Below are 21,615 nucleotides of genomic sequence, written 5' to 3'. Positions count from 1 at the left end.
GTGTCCTCAGTAGGTTAGGGCTGGGCTCGGTGACTCACGCCTGTCATCCTAGCACTTTGGGAGGCTGAGGTGGGAGGACCGCTTCACCCCAGGACTTTGAGAGCAGTCTGGGGACTTGGGAGGATTGCTTGAGCCCAGGGGGTTGAGATTCCAATGAGCTATGATTGTGCCACTGCACTCCAGCCTGGGCGACAGAGAAAGACCCCATTTCAATCAATCAGTCAGTCAATAAAAATCAGAAGATCAGCTTCTGAAATGGGGGATTGTATTCTTGCAGTTCCCTCTTCCCACCTCTTGGGTACTCAGAGCTATCCCTTTCTACTGCATCTCCAATATCAATCATCCGGAAGGATCTAGAATCATACTGACATTAAACAAGCTTGAAAACTGTATGAATAGTTTTTTTAAGGCTAGGCTGTTCCCCCACGATGAGCTCTGGAGGTGAACTTCCACCTGCAGTGCAGGGACTCAGCCATTCTGCTTCCTACCTGAAGATCACACTGATGGAGTGGGATTCCCATTGGTTTCCCTACGTCTCCCTGGAGGGATGAATGTTTATTCTCCTGGTTGGCAAAAGGGCTGGGCAAAGATGAAGCCATCATGGCATTTATCGCTGGAGTCATCCTTGGGGCAGATCTAATTGTCAGCAGCTCTGTCGCCTAGAATCAGACAAGGAATGGCTGGAAATTAGGAGTTAAAGGCAATTCAATGGCTATTACAAAAAAGTCAAAAAATAAGAGATGCTGGAAAAGTTGTAGAGAAAAGAATGCTTATACACTGTTGTTGGGAGTGTAAATTAGTTCAACCATTGTGAAAGACAGTGTGGCAATTCCTCAAAGACCTAAAGACAGATATACCATTTGATCCAGCAATGCCATCACTGGGTATATACCCAGAGGACTCTAAATTGTTCTGTTATAAAGATACATGCACGCGTATGTTCATTGCAGCACTATTCACAATAGCAAAGATATGGAATCAACCTAAATGCCCACCAATGATAGACTAAATCAAGAAAATGTGGTACATATATATACACCATGGAATACTATGCAGCCATAAAAAAGAATGAGATCATGTCCTCTGCAGGAACATGGATGGAGCTGGAGGCCATTAGCCTTAGCAAACTAATACAGGAGCAGAAAACCTAACACCACATGTTCTCACAAGTGGGAGCTAAATGATGAAAACGCATGGACACATACAGAAGAATAACACATACTGAAGCCTATCAGAGGGTTGGGGTGGGAGGAGGGAGAGGATCAGGAATATGGGTATATGGGTTCTATGCTTAATACATGGCTGACAAAAAAAAAAATTCTGTACAACAAACCCCCATAACACAAGTTTACCTATGTAACAAACCTGCACATGTACCCTTGAACTTCAAAGTTAAAAAATAAAAAATAAATACATTATAGCAATTTAAAATGTGAAAACTTGATTGAAATACAATTCTTCTGGTATTTTTTACAGTTATTTTGTTTAGGTTTAGGAGTTAGAATTTCCCTAGATATATCTATCTTATGAGAATTCAAGAGTTTGTGGTAAGACCAAAATCAGATTTTAGGGAAAAAAGTAAGGGACAGGGAGACCTTATAGCAGTCAAATCTGTGGGATCCAGGATTGGGACCAGAAACACACTCCTTGATGGGTTTATGTTGAAAGGTTTAGAGCTGGGGGCTGCACATTCGGGAATTTAGACTCCCAAAAATGCCCTATACTCCTTCGCCTGCTGATGGAAACTGGGAAAGCCTTAGTGTAGCATAGCCAGAACCGGAAAACTAAACATCATTTGGAAGAGAGATTTTTCTAGTGTCTTTTCTGAATCCTATGTCTTGTGACTTGTGCTAGGTATGTCTGAGCATCCACCTTTTTTAAGGGGAATTCGCATCCTAATTGTAGAAGGCAAATTCACTGTTTGCTTGGATCCCCCTCTCAGAATTCACCCTGGGCTCATTTGTACAATGGGGAAGTTTGTTTATAGCTCCCTTGGCCTACATTTTGTGCATGTTTTGCCCTTTTTAAAGAAACTCTTCCCCTGTACCTCTGACCTTCCTCTTCTGTCTCTCCTTCTTCTCACAACTTACTCATGTAGAGATAAAAGATCTGACCATTTATATCCTAGAGTGTTTAATATTTAAGAAGGTCCAGGCTCTTCATCTAAGGAAATGAAGCTGATATACTCAAATGCATTATTAGCAGGGTTTAGTTTACTTACCTCTTTTAACAAAGTGAGGCTTTCCTGATGCTCCTTAAATTCCCAGAATGCTGTCACAGAGACATGTTCCCATTGGTCAAGGAGCCTCTCGATGGTTCATATCAAGACCCTAAGGATGGTAGCTCTTTTCCCTATTCTCTAGGGCAGAATCTTACAATGTGAGTCCAGGGAGGTCAGTATTCTTGATTCATAGATATTGTGGCATGGGACAAATAGACATTGCAACCTCATCTTGACTTAAGCTAGTGTGTTCTGCCTCTGTAATTGGTTAAATACCCTTTTCCTTGAGTCCTTCTGCCCTCCATTACTGAGTTGGTTCTATTCTGCCTGTGACAGTGAAATATAATGTGCTTATTTAGGAAAATCAGCCAAACATGCAAGCAATAAAAGAGAGACATAATAGTAACTAAGAGTGACAAGTGTAGAAAAAGACAAATGCATAGATAATAGGTACACATATAGCAGGAAATAAATATGACAGGAGAAAATATGTAAAAGAAGGGGCAGTAGGCCGGGCGCGGTGGCTCACGCTTGTAATCCCAGCACTTTGGGAGGCCAAGGCGGGTGGATCACGAGGTCAAGAGATCGAGACCACGGTGAAACCCCGTCTCTACTAAAAAAATACAAAAAATTAGCCGGGCGCGGTGGCAGGCGTCTGTAGTCCCAGCTACTCAGAGAGGCTGAGGCAGGAGAATGGCGTGAACCCGGGAGGCGGAGCTTGCAGTGAGCCGAGATCGCGCCACTGCGCTCCAGCCTGGGCGACAGAGCGAGACTCCGTCTCAAAAAAAAAAAAAAAAAAAGAGGGGGCAGTAAAGCATAATAACAGAATATAGAGATTTATTCCAGGAATTCGAGAGTGGTTCAACGTACAAAAATCAATCAACGTAATAATATAATATACTGCATTAATAGAATGAAGAGAAAAAGCCTATGTGATCTTTTTTCTTTTCTTTGAAACAGGGTCTCATTCTGTCACCCAGGCTGGAGTGCAGTGGTGTGATCTTGGCTCACTGCAACCTCTGCCTCTTGGGTTCAAGCAATTCTCCTGCCTCAGCCTCCCAAGTAGTTAAGACTACAGACGCACACCACCACGCCCAGCTAATTTTTGTACTTTTAGTAGAGATGGTGTTTTGCCATGTTGGCCAGGCCAGTCTCAAACTCCTGAGCTCAGGCAATTCACCTGCTTTGGCTTCCCAAAATGGTGGGATTATAGGCATGAGCCACCATGCCTAGCCCCACATGATCATTTCAAATGATGCAGGAAAAGCATTTGACAAGCTCCAACACCCTTTAGTGATAAAAACACTCAGAAAACTATGACTAGTAGAAGGGAACTTCCTCATCATAATAAAAGGGTATTTGTTTTTTAAAAACCACAGTTAACATCATACTCAGTAGTAAAAGACTGAAATATTTTTCTAAGATCAGGAATAAGACAAAGATGCCCATTTTCACCAGTGCTATTCAACATCATACTAGAACTTCTAGCCAGAGCAATTAGACAAGAAAAAGAGAGTGCATCCAAATTGAAAAGGAAGAAGTAAAACCATGCACAGATGACATGATTCCATATATATATATATATAAATCCTACAGAATCTACAAATAAAATTATTAGAGCTAACAAATAAACTCAGCAGAGTTAGGTTACAAGGCAGAAAATCAGTTATATTTCTATACACTAGCAATGGACAACCCAAGAAGAAAATTAAGAAAAGAATTTCATTTGTTATTACAAAAAATAATAAAATACTTAGGAATAAATTTAACCAATGCAGTGCAAGATTTATACACAGAAAACTACAAAACATTGCTAAAAGAAATTAAAGACACCAATAAATGGAAAAACATCCCATATTTATGGACTGGAAGACTTAATACTTTTAAGATAGAAATAATGACCAATATATATTTTAAAAATCCTAAAGAATCCACAAATAAAATTCAGTGCAATCCCTACCAAAACCCCAATGATCTTTTTTGCAGAAATAGAAAAGCTCATCCCAAAATTCATATGGAATTGCAAAGGGGCCTCAAATAGCCAACAAACCTTGAAAAAGAGGAATAAAAGCGGAATTCAAACACTTCCTGATTTCAAACTTACTACAAAGCCACAGTAATCAAAACAGTGTGGTACTAGCACAAGATTGACATATAAATCAATGGAATAGAATTGAGAGTCCAGGATGAAAGCCATACAAGCAGGGTCAATTGATTTTCAACAAGGATACCAAGACCGTTTGAAAGAATAGTATTTTCAACAAATGGTGCTTGGACAACTAGATAGCCACATGCAAAAGAATGAAGTTGAACTCTTACATCACACTATATACACAATGAACTCAAAATGGATCAATGATCTAAATATAAGAGCTAAAACCATAAAACTTTTAGAAGAAAACATAGAGGTAAATCTTCATGACTTTCAATTTGACAATGGTTTTTCTTAGATATGACACGAATAGATTCATTCTGTACAGGAAGCAACTGCTTTTTCCCTAAACTTTTCTATGTATTATAATGCTTTAGAAAATAAACTTAAATTTTAATGCCTTTAGGGAAGTTATTTTATTATTCAAACAGAGAACCCATGGTGGCCAGACATTCCCCAACACTGCGATGCTAAGATGAATGAGAAATAGCTCCTATACCATAAAGTTCTTTAGAGTTAGTGGAGCTGATCTTAGGGTGAAGCTGGACTTGGGAGCTGAAACTAGGATTCACCCCTTAGAGGTAGCCTCTGTGTATGTGTTAGGAAGTTGCCTAGAAACCTCTGAACCAAGACTAGGTTTGGGTATATGGAGTTCTCAGGTGTCAGTTTCTGGGGAAGCGAACTGTGGGAAAAACATGGAGTTCTCTTGGCTTTTGTAGAATGTAGGTCTTCACTGCTGTTCAAAATTAGGGCCTGGGGCTGCCTCTTTGAGGTAGATCAGTTAACAACAGAAACTGAAAGTGCCTGAAAGGGTTAGCTTCCATGTTGATGGTAACAATAGGTAGTAGGTCAGGAGGACAACTCAAAGGAGCCCAGAGAGAGATGAGATAGGACACCCTTGACTGACCACTTCTGACCTACTGGGACAAAGCATGGGGAGGAGGGATGAACGGGCCCTGCCCCTCTGGGAAACATTAGATGATGCTCTTTCTCTTAGCTACTCCTTTACCCGTTGGCTCTCCTGAGGCCCTGCCATTCCTACTTAAAAGAAAAAAGTTATCAGATGACAGAATAAGAGATCAAATTTGTAAAAATCAGAGAAACAGATGAGATATGCAGAGAATGAGAAAAAGAAAGGTAGATAGTCTGGGAAGCAAATAGGGGTAGAAATAAGGCCCCAAACAGGAAGAGATTAGTGACATCAAAAGTGGAGACAGAATGGGTCGCTGGAAGAAGGATAAGGGCAAGAGTAAGGAAAGAAACAGACATGAGGTTAGTAAGAGTGCTTCAAGAGGGGAAAGAGTCATTTTGCAGTATTCTCTCTCCTTTTCATTGTTTAGACACAAGCATATTTTAGCTGTCTTCCAACTCTCTCCCTCTTCTCCCCTTTCTCCTTTATTCTGTAATAAATAAGTGTTCAGAGCCTGACCATACCATGCCCTAGGCTAGAATAAAGAGGAAAAAGGTGAATGAAACCAACTCCCTGCTCTTCAGTCCGCTGCTTGTGAATTATGTGATGCTCTCCAAAGGGCAGGGATCATGATAATTAACTTGTAAGCTGGGCTGTAGTTGGGTGCAAGGCCGGGGTGGGTGGGGCATTCTGTGTATATATCAGAGGAATACTGATTTTGATCACCCCAAATTTGGGTCCACGGCTGCCAGATTGGCTGAAACTATACTTGGGCTAGGGAGCCGAGCGACCTGAGTTGTGGCTAAACATATAGACCCTTAAAGTTTATGGCTCCCTTGAGTGCTAGTTGGGTAATTTAGGATTGCTAGGTAGGCAGCTGCGGCATCCTCACTCACTTATATGCACATATTGTGGAAAAGATGATTAGATTTTATCCACTTTTCCTGAAATAATACGTATTAATGGAATTAACACAGTTATGTACTATTATCAAAATTTGATGTAAGATATTTCACCATCAAATTATGGTTCCTCATCACATCTTCTTTGGAACTTGCTCTCTCTGCTGCAGATGGCATCACTAGGGCCCACATTTGGAACCTCTCCCAAGATGTGCCCTAGAGTCTGTGAAGTTTGGGTGTTTTATTCCAGCTCCTCCTCCACGCCTTTTGATGCTGTCAGCATTCTTCAGAGTAGGCTTCTCTTAGGTTCCTTGATTTGCACATAATCTCTCCTGCCCAAATAAACTCTCAGCCATGCTTAGCAAGAAGCTGCATAACTCATAGGAAGTGAAATTTAAAATCGTCCCCATCTTTGCCTTTCTAAGCTGCTGCTCAAAAGAGAATCCAGTAACATAGAGTGAGGTCTAGGGTTTCCAAGGATCTGTACTTTCCCCTATATCTGGAGAGGGGTAGCTGATGTCACTTCCAAATCTCTGGCTTGTAAATAGGTTCTTATTCTGCCTGTTTTTAAACATGCCACCCTCTCCCACTGTTGGCATCTGTGGGCCATATGGAAAGAGGGGAATTTTTCTCTTGAGCTTCTGCAAAGTACAGTTTATTTTCTAGTTTTTCCATTTCTCTTTTCAATGCTGAAGCATTTTTTAAGACTTCCTTTTAGTCAACAAGTGCCTTCATGTTTTGTCTCCTCTTCCCTTAGCAAAACCAAAAGTAAGGTATCCTTTGGCAAGGAGCCAGGTACATCACACCAAGGTAAAATGACCCATGGTTCCTCATTTTGACATTCAACTTACTGACCAAAGGAAGAGTTCAGTAGCCAACAGGAACGTTGCCCCTCCAAAGTGTGCCACCTCCAGTGAGCCTCCCTGTCATGCCCAGCCTGTGGACAGCCAGCCCCCGCCATCCCTTGAGTTCCCCGCCAAGCATGGGTGTACTGTGCAGGCAGCCATGTGGCCTGACAGTCTCTACCAGTCCTGCTGTCTCTTGGCTGAGAATCAAACCCATTCTGAATGATGGGAAATGTGTCCTCTGCTAGCTGTGTTTTCTGTGGAGCTCAGGGGAGGGAAAGGGCCAAGCCATGACTAGGGTCTGCTGTTGGGAGCAGTGAAAAGGCCACATCCTTTCCAAAGGACATTTTTCCTGGAAAGCCCCTGGAGCTTAGCTGGCTCATCCTGTGAAGCTGGTTCTGGCCACTAGAGCACAGGGCCATGAACTCAGCCTGGAGGAAGCCTGCGGGGCAGCTGACACTCTGGAGGGACAGACAGAACAGGCCACCAGGTGCAGACAGACAAGGGAGGCAGGAGGATGGAATGGAAGATGGCCTGGGCTGGATGGAAGTCAGTGCCCTTGGGTGCTGGTACCTGCCTTCCCAGCCACCACTAGATCAGGATTCTGAGCCTGTTGGCTGTCAGGGCTGGACTGTGCCCCACAGGCACCACGGCAGTCCCCGTGGAATCCCCCAGGTGTCACCGGGCAGCATACAGGAAACAGGCATGGAAGGTCCCCATCAGCCCAGTTGGACATGCTCAGACACTCTGGGGCTCCCCGTTCAGTGGCACAAACTCCAGGAGCCAGTGAAGGAAATAGGAACACACCAGGATGAGCAGTATGGCTAAAAGCTATTTATTCCAAAATAAAAAGCAAAATAAACAGGAGTCTCATCACCAGGGAGCCACAACCCCATCCCTGCCTCCTTCCTCGGTCTGCTATCAAATAAGTTTCCCAGCCACAAATAATTATTAGAACCTCCTCCCTATGTGCCAACTCCAACCTCCGCTATGTATGATACAGGGGGCAGCCCTACCCCCAGAATATACAAAATGTTACACAGATACAATACGTACACTGGGGAAGGGGACCCACCTCCAGCAGCTCGTGCCCTTGCCTGGTCTACATTAGCTCCATTGTCCTGCCTCAGCTGCCTCTCTGAGTTAAATGGGAGCCCCCATGAGGGAAAAATTGCTTTGGTGGGATTAACGCCATCAGACAGGCCATGAGGCTTCCTCGAAAGAAATAAACTCTGAGCCTCTAGCTCTTAAATAACAATAATCATCTTCCAGAAATTTAAGGACTCAGCCCTGGCCAAGGCGGCAAAGGGTCTGCACTTGCTTATCTCACCCCATTAGACATGCGGCTTGTCTTGCTACTCTAAGGGTAAAAGGGTGACTGGGAAGGGGTGGTAGAGACATGGTAGGGGCAGAGCCTGCAACCCCACTTCTCCAGGCTTTGCTGACAGCAACCTGTTTTTATTATTATTTTTTTAATTTTTATCCATGACTATTTTTTTAATCCCATAACTTTTTTCTATAACTTTTCCACAACTTTTTTCCTTAACTTTTTTCCATAACTAACTTTTTTCATAACTTTTTTCCGTAACTTTTTTCCTACAACTTTTTTCATAACTTCTTTAATCCCATAACTTTTTTATCCCATAACAACTTTTTTTCCCATAACTTTTTTAAATCCCATAACTTTTTTTTTTAATTTAGTTTCCCACTTTTGGATGACAGTGATCTTCACCTCATCTGCACCTGTCTCCCTCATTAGATAGGGGTCTATTTTGCTACTGTAAGGGTAAAGGGGTAACTGGGAAGGGATGGCAGGGACATGGTGGGGGCAGACTCTCTGGTCCCATTTCTCCAGGCTTTGCTGACAGTGGCCAGCTTTTAGATGATTGTTATGTTTCACCTTGTTCTCCTGAGCTCAGTAAAAAATGGGGATGCAGGGGTTGCTGCCCAATCCTGGGCACTCTTGGGAGTTCTGCATCTCATGAAGCAGCCTCATGATCTGCTGTGCTGTGGGGCTGTCATGGGGAGAACCCTTCCCAGCCTCTCCTTGTTCAGGCTCCACACTGTGGGAGATCTTTGGAAACAGGGAGGCAGGGCTCAGAGCACCATGTGAGCCCTCCCCTCATCCTGCCGGCCCACCCTGCCCAAGGGCTCTACTCACCACCCTGCTTGTCGGCAGCCCCATCTCCTCGGGGGCTGGGTCCCCTGGAGCGGGCTCATCAGCAGGGTTCTGGGCAGCTGCCAGGAATCTGCCATGCCACTTGTTGCAGTCGCCCACAAGCTACAACACCAGCTCCAGCAGCTTCACCTGGAGGGAGGGGTGCTCCGCTGCCACGCCCGTGCCCACACGCACCCCCACCTCCAACCCTGCAGAGATGTTGCACGCCCTACCTTCATCTCCTCCTTGTCCTGGGCCAGCCTGCTTATGTACTCATGCTCCCAGTGCCACGTCTTCAGCACTGACCTCTGGCTCTGGTATGATGTGATGTACTTTCCTGCAGGAGGACAGGGCTCAGAAACTGGGGCCTCTCTGACCACCCTGCAGCTCCCCCTGCCATGCCCTGACCTCTCGCTCACTGATGGTGTCTGTTTCTCCAGACAGCTGAATGCAGCGACATTCCAGTTTCTCCACCCGCTCCTTCTCCTGCATGAGCTCCATAAAGCGGCTCTGGAGTCAAAATAATGGGGTCACATCCCCGCAACAACCTGCCCCGCCCCCACCCTTCTTGGCCATGCCAGGAGAGACTCACTCACCTGCAGCTTCCCCATGGCCCCCTGCAAGCCCCGGTGGATCTCCCCACACAGAATCGCCCCCAGTCCCTGGGGCTGAGGCTGCTGCCTCTGGCTCCTTCCCGGCCAAGGCCACCAGGTAAGACAGGCGCTGGCAGTGCACCCTTTGCTCCTTCAGCTGCCCATGTAGCTGTGCCTGCTCCTCTTCGGCACTGGCTAAAGCCAAGTTTTAAAATGCCACCTGCAGGCAGGAGGTGCGCATTCTTGTAGGGGGATACACAGGATGAACAGGCCAGGGCGGTAGAGAGAAGCCCTTCCCTTGGGGCCTCAGAGGGTGCACCTATTGGTCTCAGGTGAAATGGTGTCTGACCACTGGCTCGCAGGGAAGGGTTGAGGGTCCAAAGAAATCAGAAGGCAGAAAGACCAAGAGCGTAAGGGTGTCTGGGAGGGAGCAGAGAGGGAGGCAGCAAAGGTGGGGCATGGGGAGTCAGGCTCACCATGGTCTCCCAGCTCTCCAGGTCCTCCAGGATGCTCAGCATGGACCAAGGCTCCTCCTCCTCCTCCTCACTCGCCAGTCCATCTCCTATTGGGGTGGGGGGCAGTGACCAGAGGGGTCCTCAGACAACCCAACAAGGGAGGTACAGTGGGCCCACCTCTGCCCCCACCCTCACTGTGTAACCCTAGGCCAGCCCCTCCCCAGAGAGGAATGAGTATCTGTTCTTTATTTTTATTGCCTTTTTTTAAAAAGCCAAGGTCCCGCTATGTTGCCCAGGCACAGTCCCACTACCTATCGACCTGGGAGTTCTGACCTGCTCCATTTCTGACCTGGGCCAGTTTACCCATCCTTACGCAAACTGGTGGTCCCCCACACCCAGGTCACCATATTGATGCCGAACTTAGTGCAGACACCCCATCTGCATAATGACCAGCTGTTCTAAGGGTCTCTTCCAACTCCTCAATCCTATGCTGCTAACCGTCCCCTGCTCTTCCTGGGGCTCTCTCCTCTTCCTCTGAGTGGTCTCCCCCATACCTTCCCCAGGGAGAGCCATGAGGCTCAGCTGGGCCTGTAGCTACTGATTCTGCTTCCAGGCGCTCCTAAGGGGTCAGGAAAGAGAATGAGAAGGCATGGAGGTTGCCGGGTCTCATCCCCCTCGGGGACCTGCCCTCAGCAACTCCCTTTCCTGGGTCTCCTGCAACTCTTGGCAGGCCATCTCTGCTACTCTTTTCTCTGGTGCTGCAGCTGGTCCACGAGCTGGATCTGCAGAAGTAACTGCCTGTGCAGTGTCTCCTTCTCAGAGATCAGCTGCTGATAGTACTGCTGCAGGATACTCAGGCACTGGTCTCGCTGCTACGGCAGGCTCTGAGCCTCTTGGCTCTTCAGCTCCACCTGCAGGAAGACCCTGGGTGTGAGGGCAGGTGGTGGCTGGCTTCCAGATTCTGGGCCCACAAATAGGGTAGCAAGGGTACTGTGGGACTCTGTCGCCTGCCCAGGCCCCTGGCCCCTTGCTCCAGGCCTAAGTGATTGCCTCCCTTGCCGAGAGCCCCATGCCTCCTTCCCCAGCCTCAAATCACACACCCTTTTCCCACCATTTAACCTGTAAGCCACAGGTGGAAAAACAGAAGGAGCCAACCACCATCTGCTAAGTGTGCTACATGCCTAATGCTTTCTATGTATTATCTCATTTAATCCTGAGCACCTCTGCGAGGAAAATGCTCATTTCCTTTTTAAGTGAAAGAAACCAAGACTTAGAGATGGAAAGTAGTTCAATGGTGAGCAGTGGAGCTGAGGCCAGAATTCAGTTTGAATCTAAGGAGCCTCTTATACCACTGTCTTTTCCCTGTGATTGGGGGTGCTCCATGTCTCTAGCTGGGACAATAGCCAGCTAGAGGATACTGGGAGGAGTCCAAGGCTATCCACCTCTAAAAGTCAGAGGGCAGGAAGCAAGAAACAGTCACGGCACTGCCCTGGAGGCTGCTGGGGTCACCTGTACCCCAGGCTGGAGCTGCCTCTGGCCTCCCACCTCCCTTCCCCAGAGGGTGGTGCCCACCTCCCTGCCCTTCTTGAATTGGACGAGGGTTACCATCTCCTTCAGCTTGCCCAGATGCTTCTTCAGTTCGTGTTTCCGGGAGAGCGCGCGGCTGATGGTGGTACGGTCGTTCCGCACGGTTTGCCTGAGCGCCTCCACCTGCTCCTCCCAGAGTTCGGCCTTCCACTCCAGCTCCAGCAGCCTCTCCTCTTGCTCCAGCAGCCTCTCCTCTTGCTCCAGCAGCCTCAGCAACCTCTTCCTGCTCTTGGTTCAGGCGACTCAAGCCCTCATTTTCTTCCACTTGGGCTTAAAGCTGTCCTGCCAGATTCTCCAGCTCCTTCCACAGGTGCTCAGCCTCTGCTTGTAGCTTCTGCTCCACTTTGGAGGGCCCTGCTGGAGGCTCTGGGAGCAGGGGTTCAGCTTAGAAAGGAAGCCGACAATAAGGGCCTCTGGATTCTCAAAAAAACCCTCCTCTTGGTGCATAGCTCCTCTCAGGTTCCCCAAACTTGGCCTCCCTGCTAATGACTCCTCGCGCCCTGCTGGTAGCCAATCTTCCAAGCCACTGTCAGGTACAGACAACTGTGGGTGGCTGACAACAGGCACTTTTTCCTCTTTGCTGATGGGGACATTGAGGCTCGTGGAGATGACAAGACTTGCCGTCTCCTGGCACAGACCTCTTTCCCTCTGCCTCAAAGCCTTTCCATGCATCCACCTCCCTGGGGCATTCTCAGCCATCCCCACAGCCCTCTGACGCCAGTCCTGCTCCCAGGTCACCCCAGCCCCAGCTTACCCATCTGGTTCTTAGTTCAGCCAAGCTCATCTCCAGTTCCTGTACTCGACTCATGCTATGCGCCGTCTCCTCCCTCAACGTGTGCATCTGCCCAAAGCACAGGGGGAAAGGGCCCTGGAGAGAGGGGCTGGCGGCTGGACAGGCTACCATCTCCCTCTCTGCCCCTACCTCCACAAAGCCCAGACCCATGACCACCTCTGGCTGTGCTCCTCCCATTTCACAGATGCCTGGAACGATCAAGTGACCTATCTATGGTGGGGGCTGAAGGGTCAGGTCTCACCTGCTCTGACATCTCCCGCATCCTCTGCCACCACATGGCGCTCTCTCCTTTCAGATTCTCAGCATGTTGATCTTTCTCCATCTGTAGTTGTTTCAGTGACTCCATCACCTGTAAGAACGGGCACAGAAGTTAGGAAGGGCTGTCACTGGTCCTCACCCGCTCCTGGCCCCCTGGGGTCACCTTCCTTCCACATCCCTCCCTCTTCAAAGCCTCACCTGCCCCAGGTGTGCTTTCAGCTGTGCCTGTTCCTCTATGGGCTGCTGTAACTGCTGGTTAGCATCAGGGGCTTCACACCAGCTAGACAACTGAATGATGAAGAAAGAGAAGTTTCGATCTGAGGAGCCTGGGCTGTTCCACACAGTGCCCCTTAAAAGGGCTAGAGCTAGGTTCAGTGTACAACTTGGTCAATAAAGATCTCTACTGTGAAGTTGCTTTGCTTTAGAAACAAAAAATTAGATCATTTTAAAGAGATCTCAGGCCGGGGATGGTGGCTCATGCCTGTAATCCCAACACTTTGGGAGGCTGAGGTGGGTGGATTGCTTGAGCTCAGGAGTTCCAGACCCACCTGGGCAACATGGCAAAGCCTTGTCTCTACAAATACAAAAATTACCCAGGCATGGTGGCGTGCACCTGTCGTCCCAGCTACTTGAGAGGCTGAGGCAGGAGGATCGCTTGAGCATGGAAGGTGAAGGTTGCAATGAGCCAAGATCATGCCACTGCACTCCAGCCCAGGTGATAGAGCGAGACCCTGTCCCAAAACAAACAAACAAACAAACAAACAAACAAGAACTCTACTCTCTGTTATTACCATGGAATAGTCGAAGTGTTGGCTTGAACCTCAGAAGTAAATAAACAGGCTCATGAGCTAGCCGTATAAGTGTAATCTATAAAATAATGATTTTCATCTGTGATGCATTAAAAAAAAATTTAAGCCCTAACCCTGAGATTCTGATTCCCAAGATCTATGGCAGGGCCCCAATATGTAGATTTTTAGCAGTCTCTAGAGGATTCTATGGCAGGACCAGAACAAGGACTCAAATTTTCCAGCTCTTGGCTGGAGCCTTCCCATACCCCACCACCCCTGGGGCTGCAGCCTCTCGCCTGTTGAAGCGTGAGGTCAGGGAGTTCTAGTTTCTTTTTCAGCTCCTCCAAGTCACACTGCATCCCTGCCTTGTCAATCAGTACAACTTGAAGCTGCTCTGCCAAAGCTGAGTTCTCCTGCTTCAGCTCCTTATTGCTGTTGCTATGGCCAGAGGCAGTAGAGAAAGGAATGAACAAAGAACAGAAAGGGCTGCTTTGGTGATCAACCCTCTACCCTCACCCTACAACCACAGAACCGTGGCACTGGAAGGGACCTCAGGAATCAAAAGTCACAGGTGGCAGGCCAGAGAGAAGACATGAGTTGCCGAAGGCTATACCATGAGTCAGAGGTACAGCCGGCCCTAAAGCTTAGCCTGTGCACACATGCAAACCTGTATGACCACCTCATCATGCTCACCTGCAGCCCTCCCACCTCCCAGCACATCACCCATGCTAAGGGCCCCACACCTCCCATCCCACCCTCCCCCGTCCTACCTGTTCTTGTATAACTCCAGCCTGAGGGCATCGCTGTCTCCGGTTAACTGGTTGTTGTACTGAAAATACAGAAAGGTGAAGTCAGGATACGGCAGGCAGAGGAGCAGCTGGCAGACCAGGAACGACAGCTAGTGACTATTCCACAGTAACACTTCCTCACTCTCAATCACGCCTGACATGTTTGCAAGGCATTTCCAAGCCCACAGTCTCATTTGTTTCTCAAAGAACTCAGTAAGGGTGGAAGGGACAGGGAAAGAGATCGAATTTATAGCTGGCTACCAGAGGCCCAGAGAAAAAAGAGAATATTGCTATTGTTATTACCGTTATGACTGCCATTGTTGGAACCTTTATTGAGTGCTTCACCAGGCACCACGCTAACAATCCTGTTTAATCTTCACAACCACCATAGGAGACAGTTACTATTATCACCTCTATTGTGTAGTTGAAAAACATGGGGTATTAGAGGTTAAGTGCTTGTCTAAGATCACTCAAACAGAGCTGGGATTTGAACACTCATGTATATCTGATTCTCTAAGCCCATTTTTTCGCTGTGAGGCAGGAAAATAGGATCTGGAGGCAGGGAACATAAGTCCTGTTCACACTACAGCTATAACAGGAAATATCCTCTCTATGGGGCCTATGGCTAAATGACTTTGTAACTTTACTTCATCCTCTCCATTTACATAGGGCATACCCCAAGTAACTAATGGAATCCTCTAGGGGGTAAACTCCCAAAATTTCTGTAACAGTGCCTTTCAGCCCTTATGCTCGGGTGCACTCCCACACTGTGGAGTGTGTTTCAGTTTCAATAAATCCCTTCATTCCTTCCTCGCTTTGTTTGTGCATTTTGTCCAATTCTTTGTTCAAGACGCCAAGAAGCTGGACACCCTCCACTTTTAACAGCTGGGGGTGGGGGCACAGATGGAAAGGGGGATAATGTTGTGTTCTATTTTTGAAGGGTACATTCCCATAGTCCAAAACTCAGAAAATACAGAAGGTAACTATCTCCCAGCCACCCTGCTCCTCTGTCCTGAGTTTTTTACAAATCCTTGCAGACATGTTTCATGTATATTATCGTAGTACACACACACGTGTTCCCTCTCTCTGCACAAATGGTAACATACTAAAGATTCTCTTCTGTACCTTCACAGTGCAAGTACCATATCTCCCACCTAGGACTTGGCCAAGGCCACAGCCAGGTAAGGGCAGGGTAGGCACTTGGCCTCCGAGCTCTGCATCCAGTGCTCGCTCCCCACAGCACCCCCCAACTCACCCACAGCAGCCGACACAGCCCTAGGCTGACTCTAACAACCACGCACAAAAGCAGTGAGAAATGGCCCATGCTGCTTTCTGGGCAGGACACTCCATCCTGCAGAAGGGACCTAAAGGTCCCTCACTCCTCCATCTGGAAAGCCGGGCTGCCAGGGTATGGGGCAGGTGGTTGGACTCACCCTATCTTCCTTCCTCTGCTCCTGCTCCAACTCTTCCACATGCCGCCAGGAATACAGCAGATGGCTGGCCAGATCCTTGGCCTCTTCTAGAATGAGAGAGGTTGAGATGGGGCCCAAAGGACTACCCCTAAAGGCCTGTCAAAGCACCAGGTTGAAGGATGATGGGTGCCCAGATTCCCACCTTCAAATTGCCTGGCAGCACATTCAGTGTGACACAGTGCTGTCTTCAGTTCTGCTTTCTCAAACATCAAGATTCTAATTATCTGAATTGAACCTTCAGGAGAAAAGCCAAGCAAATGCTGAAAGAGAAGGAAAGCAACATTCTCCAGAGGACAGGAGGGAACTTCACACCCTCCACTCACCTGTAATTGCCTCTTTAGGGCTCCCCAGTTTTGCTGGCTTTCTTGCTTTTCCTATAGGAAGAGGAAGACAGAGCTCTTACTAGGGGGAGGCAGAGGTGGCACAGCAAGGGACATGCCCCCAGAATGCCACCAATGCCCCAGGACAGGCCCACCCATGGGACCAGGTTATCAAGGACCCTGTGGGGATGAGGTGGAATCTGGGGGGTGAATCTTCTTCCCCAGGCTGGGTGTCGGCAAGAGAGACTGGGGCCTCTACATCTGAGTGCCCCCCAAACCCAGCAGTCATGTCATGAGCAAACAAATCACATTACTTCTTCTAGTTACTCGACAAGTTTTTGGTTGTGCTGTTTCTGTGGGGAGAGTCAAAGGAAGGTGACCAAGGGTGGCCCCCTCGACTCTATTCCCCAGACCAGGAAGCGGTAGACAGGGGCCAGAAACGGATTTTAAAGGCCAAGTTCTCAGACCCACTAGGACCATGATCTGGTAAACTCTCCTCAAGCTCCCAAGGACAGAGGATTTGGGTCTTTGTTGGTTTTGGCCCACAGCCACAGAAGTGAAAGTCTGAATCTGGATTCTCCCGAAAGGACAGTAACATAAACCTTTAGAGATGGAGTCTGAGAAAAGCTCACCCTTCTACCAGCTTGTGATTTAGAAAGGTGCATTCACTCAACAAACATTGATTGAGCACATACAGGCCAAGTATGGTTCTTCATAGCAGAGATATAGGACAGAAAAGGACAGACAGGATCCCTTGGCCCTGAGGTTTACATTCTACTGGACCTTTAAATCATGGACTCTCAGAGCTAACAGAGACATTTGATGCTCTCTAACTCTACCTCCTCGGGAAACACAAGCCCAAGAAGGAGAGATGGCTTGTCCAGAATCAAAGAGCAAATTAGGGCCTGAGTCAGAATGGAAATACAGGGCTCCTGACAACCAATCAGGCCAGTGCTTCCCTGAGAAGCCACAACCCCAGGGCATGTGTGGCAAGGGCTGGAGCAGGGGTGTCTGGAGAAGAGACAGTAGGCAAAGAGGGCAGCAACAGAAGAGCCATGATGCATGTTCCGTGCTCTGGGGTCCCTCCAGCTGAGGCCTCGGCCCCCCTGCTCCCCATTTGCCCTTGGCATCGGGGACCTCCAGCCCTTTCTTCAGGGCCCTAAGGGGAAACTGGAGCCCAGGACTTGCAGCGTGGAATCAGGGGACCACATTGAACTCTTACCGATGACTCAGTGGTTTTATTCAGTTGACTGATTGTTACGTAACTCGAGTCCAGAGTGACTGTTACCTCTTGGTATCTGCTCTGAGGCGCGTGAAGAGAGGAGGAGTTGGAGGAGGACTAAGGGGAGAGGTAGAGAGAGCAATCATCAGGTTTGGGGGATGTGTGAGCTGTCTCAGCTGGCAGAGGGGCATCCAGCCCCTGCTGTGGGAGGAGGTTGGAGGGCTGGCCTGCAGGGTCACTGGGTCATGGCCCAGGGCCTCTTACCTCCAGATCCTTCAGGGTAGCAGATGGTGCAGAGCCCTCCGCATGGATACCTGTTGCTGACTACAAGAGATGAGAGTGCGCATGGAGATCTTCTGTCCCCTCAGTGTCTAAGCCCTCTGACTTCCTTTCTTCCCCAGCAACTGGCAACATTTTCTTTTCTGCCTAACTTGGACCCTTCATCCTGTAACCTCTTTGTGCCAACTTCTCTCATGGTTTTTATCTCCCCACCATCCCTCCCTCCCAAGCAGCTCTCATCTGGTGTTTCTACAGTAGGACAAAATGATGTAACCAGCCACGGGGTCCAACTCCTTCATGTGAATAGCTTCAAGGAAGAAGCCTTAGGGAAGAGGCAACTTCCTCAACATGGTCCAGTAAATCGGCCAGTCCCAGGATCTTTCCTCTCTCTGGTGATCCCTGCCTCAATTTCTTCCTATCATACTTTCATTTCCCCCACACTCCCCTTGATTTCTGAAGTTCCTCAGAAACAACGCCACTGAGCTGTTGGGAGAGTTGTTGCAGGCTCTCAATTGATGAGAAGGTTCTAAGGGCAGAGACACAGGCGTCAGGGGTGCAGGTGGCTCAATGGGAAAGAAGGTGTTAGACAGTGGCCTCCCTGACTCCCTCAGCCTAGAGACTGCTGCCCCGATAAGAGACACTCACTTGCTTTCATCCATGAGATTGGGGCTAGCATGATGATTCTGTGTGGGAAGAAACATGTGATGGTCATTCAATTTCTGTAAGAATCACTGAGGACAGGTGAGCCAAGTTCCCAAGCTCATTCCAACAACATTCTATCTCCCCAAACCTCAAGGAAAAGCCCAGTCTCAGCCTTCCCCCAGCCCAGTCCCCAGGAAGGGCACTTGGCCCTAGGGAACAAACTACTTGTGAAAAGAGGAGAGAATCCATAGTAGGTGCAGAAGGGCAGTGGGCAGAGGAGGAGGAGGAGGCATGAACCTGAGGTGCCGCTATGCTAGCAAGACTGGCACCAGGGCAAGGGACACCACCAGGTAACACGGTGTCATTGGCAGGTGGCTAGACAGACGCAGCATCGTCTTTGGCGTCTGTCACAGAACAAAGCAGGGCGTTAGGGGCCCACGCAGGAGAGAAGGTGCCTCAGTGCCATGGACACAAGTGTGCAACAGGTATGACAGACGCTCGCACAATGACAGTGACAGTCACGCATGCTTGGAGCAACTCGGGGGTGTGGATATGGTTTGCCCAGGCCTTGGGCTGCTAGGCAGCATTTTGAATGGCCAAAGCTCAAAGCAGGGGCTGCACGGCCTCCTTCATGAACACATGAGGACCTCGCTCCCCCGGAGCTCAGCAAAAGACAGCAGCAGGTTCTGACCTGTGGCAGCCACAGCAGGTTAGAGGAAGGTGTACCAACGTGAGGGAGGAGAAAGGCACTGTTCCTCCAGAAGGCCAGTCTGTGCCACAGAGTGACTCTAACTGGGCCCCTCCTGGGCAGAGGACAGTGATGAGGAAGTAGTAGTCTGGGCAATGTACAATGTAGCTGTCTGCCTCTCTCTTCTCCCTTCCCTTCTCCCTTGCAGTGGCATAATCAGCAGGGGCTACCATCTCCTACAGCTCGCCCAGCTTCTCCTGCAGCTCCACCTCGACATGCTGCTCAGACTAAAGTGCGCTGGTGATCTCCATGTTCTCATTGTTCTGGACAGAGAAGCAATCACACCACCCACTGCAGCTGGAGACCGCAGAACTTGGTGTTTGCCTCCCATGGCGCTGGGAAGGATGGAGGCAGATTAGAAAAATGATCCCCTCTCCCCTACAGCCATCAAAGCAGGGCTCTGGCTCACAGGTCCCTTTGGAATTGCCACTTCACATAAGGGCTACACTGCCCCACTTAACAGGTGGGGAAACAAAGGCCTAGAGGGTGAGGGAGGAAGGCAGTCTCCCCAGGTGGGATGAACCAGTTTTACAAAGCTGCTCTCTGCAGCTGCTCCTTGAGCTCAGGATTCTGGGAGAGTGTGGGGCTGATGGGAGTGAGGTCATTTTGCATGGTCCCCAGGGTTTGCCTGCGTATCTCTGCCTGCTCCCCTCAGAGCTCAGCCACCCGCCCCAGCTCCAGCAGCCTCTCCTCCTGCTCCCAGTTCAGGCGTTTCAAGCCCTCATTGTCTTGCATGTGGGCCCACTGGAGCTGTCCTGCTAGACTCTCCAGCTCCTTCCACAGGTGCTCAGCCTCTGCTTGTAGCTGCTACTGCAGCTGGAGACCCCAGAACTTAGTGTCTGCCTCCCATGGCACTGGGAAGGATGGAGGCAGATTAGAAAAATCATCCCCTCTCATCCACAGCCATCAAAGCAGGGCTCTGGCTCACAGTTCCCCTCAGAAGTGCCGATTCACATGAGGGCTGTGCCCCCTGCTGGGGGCTCCAGGGGTGGGGATTCAGCTGAGAAAGAAGCAGACAATAAGGGCCTCTGTATTCTCAAAAAAACTCTCCTCTGGATACACAGCTCCTCTTGGGCTCCCCAGACTTGGCCTCCCTGCTAATGATTCTCAAAAAAACCCTCTGCGTTCTCAAAAAAAAACCCTCCTCTTGATTCACTGCTCCCCTCGGGCTCCCAAAACTTGGCCTCCCTGCTAATGATTCCTTGAACCCTGATGGTAGTCAATCTTCCAAGCCACTATCAGACAGAGGCAACTGTGGGTGGCTGACAACAGGCACTTTTTCCTCTTTGCTGACGGGGACAGGTGAGGCTCATGACGATTACAAGACTTGCTGCCTCCCGGCACAGACCTCTTTCCCTCTGCCTCAAAGCCTTTCCATGCACCCACCTCCCTGACATTCTCAGCCATCCCCACAGCCCTCTGATGCCAGTCCTGCTCCCAGGTCACCCCAGCCCCAGCTTACCCATCTGGTTCTTAGTTCAGCCAAGCTCATCTCCAGTTCCTGTACTCGACTCATGCTATGCGCCGTCTCCTCCCTCAACGTGTGCATCTGCCCAGAGCACACGGGGAAACGGCCCTGGAGAGAGGGGCTGGCGGCTGGACAGGCTACCATCTCCCTCTCTGTCTCTATCTCCACAAAGCCCAGACCCATGACCACCTCTGGCTGTGCTCCTCCCATTTCACAGATGCCTGGAACGATCAAGTGACCTATCTATGGTGGGGGCTGAAGGGTCAGGTCTCACCTGCTCTGACATCTCCCGCATCCTCTGCCACCACATGGCGCTCTCTCCTTTCAGATTCTCAGCATGTTGATCTTTCTCTATCTGTAGTTGTTTCAGTGACTCCATCACCTGCAAGAACGGGCACAGAAGTTAGGAAGGGCTGTCACTGGTCCTCACCCGCTCCTGGCCACCTGGGGTCATCTTCCTTCCACATCCCTCCCTCTGCAAAGCCTCACCTGCCCCAGGTGTGCTTCCAGCTGTGCCCGCTACTCCATGGCCTGCTGTAACTGCTGGTTAGCATTAAGGGCTTCATAACCAGCTTCAACTCCTCCATCTGGGAAGCTGGGCTGCCAGGGGATGAGGCAGGCTGTAGGACTCACCCTGTCCATGTTCTTCTGCTGCATGGAGAGAGCAAAGAGAGTTCGTTCCAATTCTCCCGTAAACTGCTGGGAATACTGCAGGCAGCTGGCCAGATCTCTGGACTCCCCTGAAATGAGAGAGGTTGAGATGGAGCCCAAAAGCCTGTCAAAGCACCAGGTTGAAGGATGACGGGTGCCCAGATTCCCACCTTCAAACTGCCTGGCAGCACGTTCAGTGTGATACAGTGCTGTCTTCAATTCTGCTTTCTCAAACATCAAGATTCCAATTGTCTGATTTGAACTTTTGGGAGAAAAGCCGAGCAAATGCTGAAAGAGAAGGAAAGCAACATTCTCCAGAGGACAGGAGGGAACTTCACACCCTCCACTCACCTCTAACTGCCT

At 49.1% G+C, this 21,615-nt stretch overlaps 1 pseudogene; it reads right to left on the bottom strand.

The window, feature by feature from the left end:
* Positions 1-235: 235 nt before the first annotated feature.
* LOC129481559 (golgin subfamily A member 2-like) lies at positions 236-21,598 on the bottom strand (annotated as a pseudogene).
* Positions 21,599-21,615: the final 17 nt, after the last annotated feature.

The sequence above is a fragment of the Symphalangus syndactylus genome, chromosome 5 (assembly GCF_028878055.3).
Source record: "Symphalangus syndactylus isolate Jambi chromosome 5, NHGRI_mSymSyn1-v2.1_pri, whole genome shotgun sequence".
In the NCBI taxonomy this organism is placed as follows: Eukaryota; Metazoa; Chordata; class Mammalia; order Primates; family Hylobatidae; genus Symphalangus; species Symphalangus syndactylus.
Note: the sequence above shows the minus strand (reverse complement) of the source record. Positions and strands in the feature narration are given on the sequence as shown.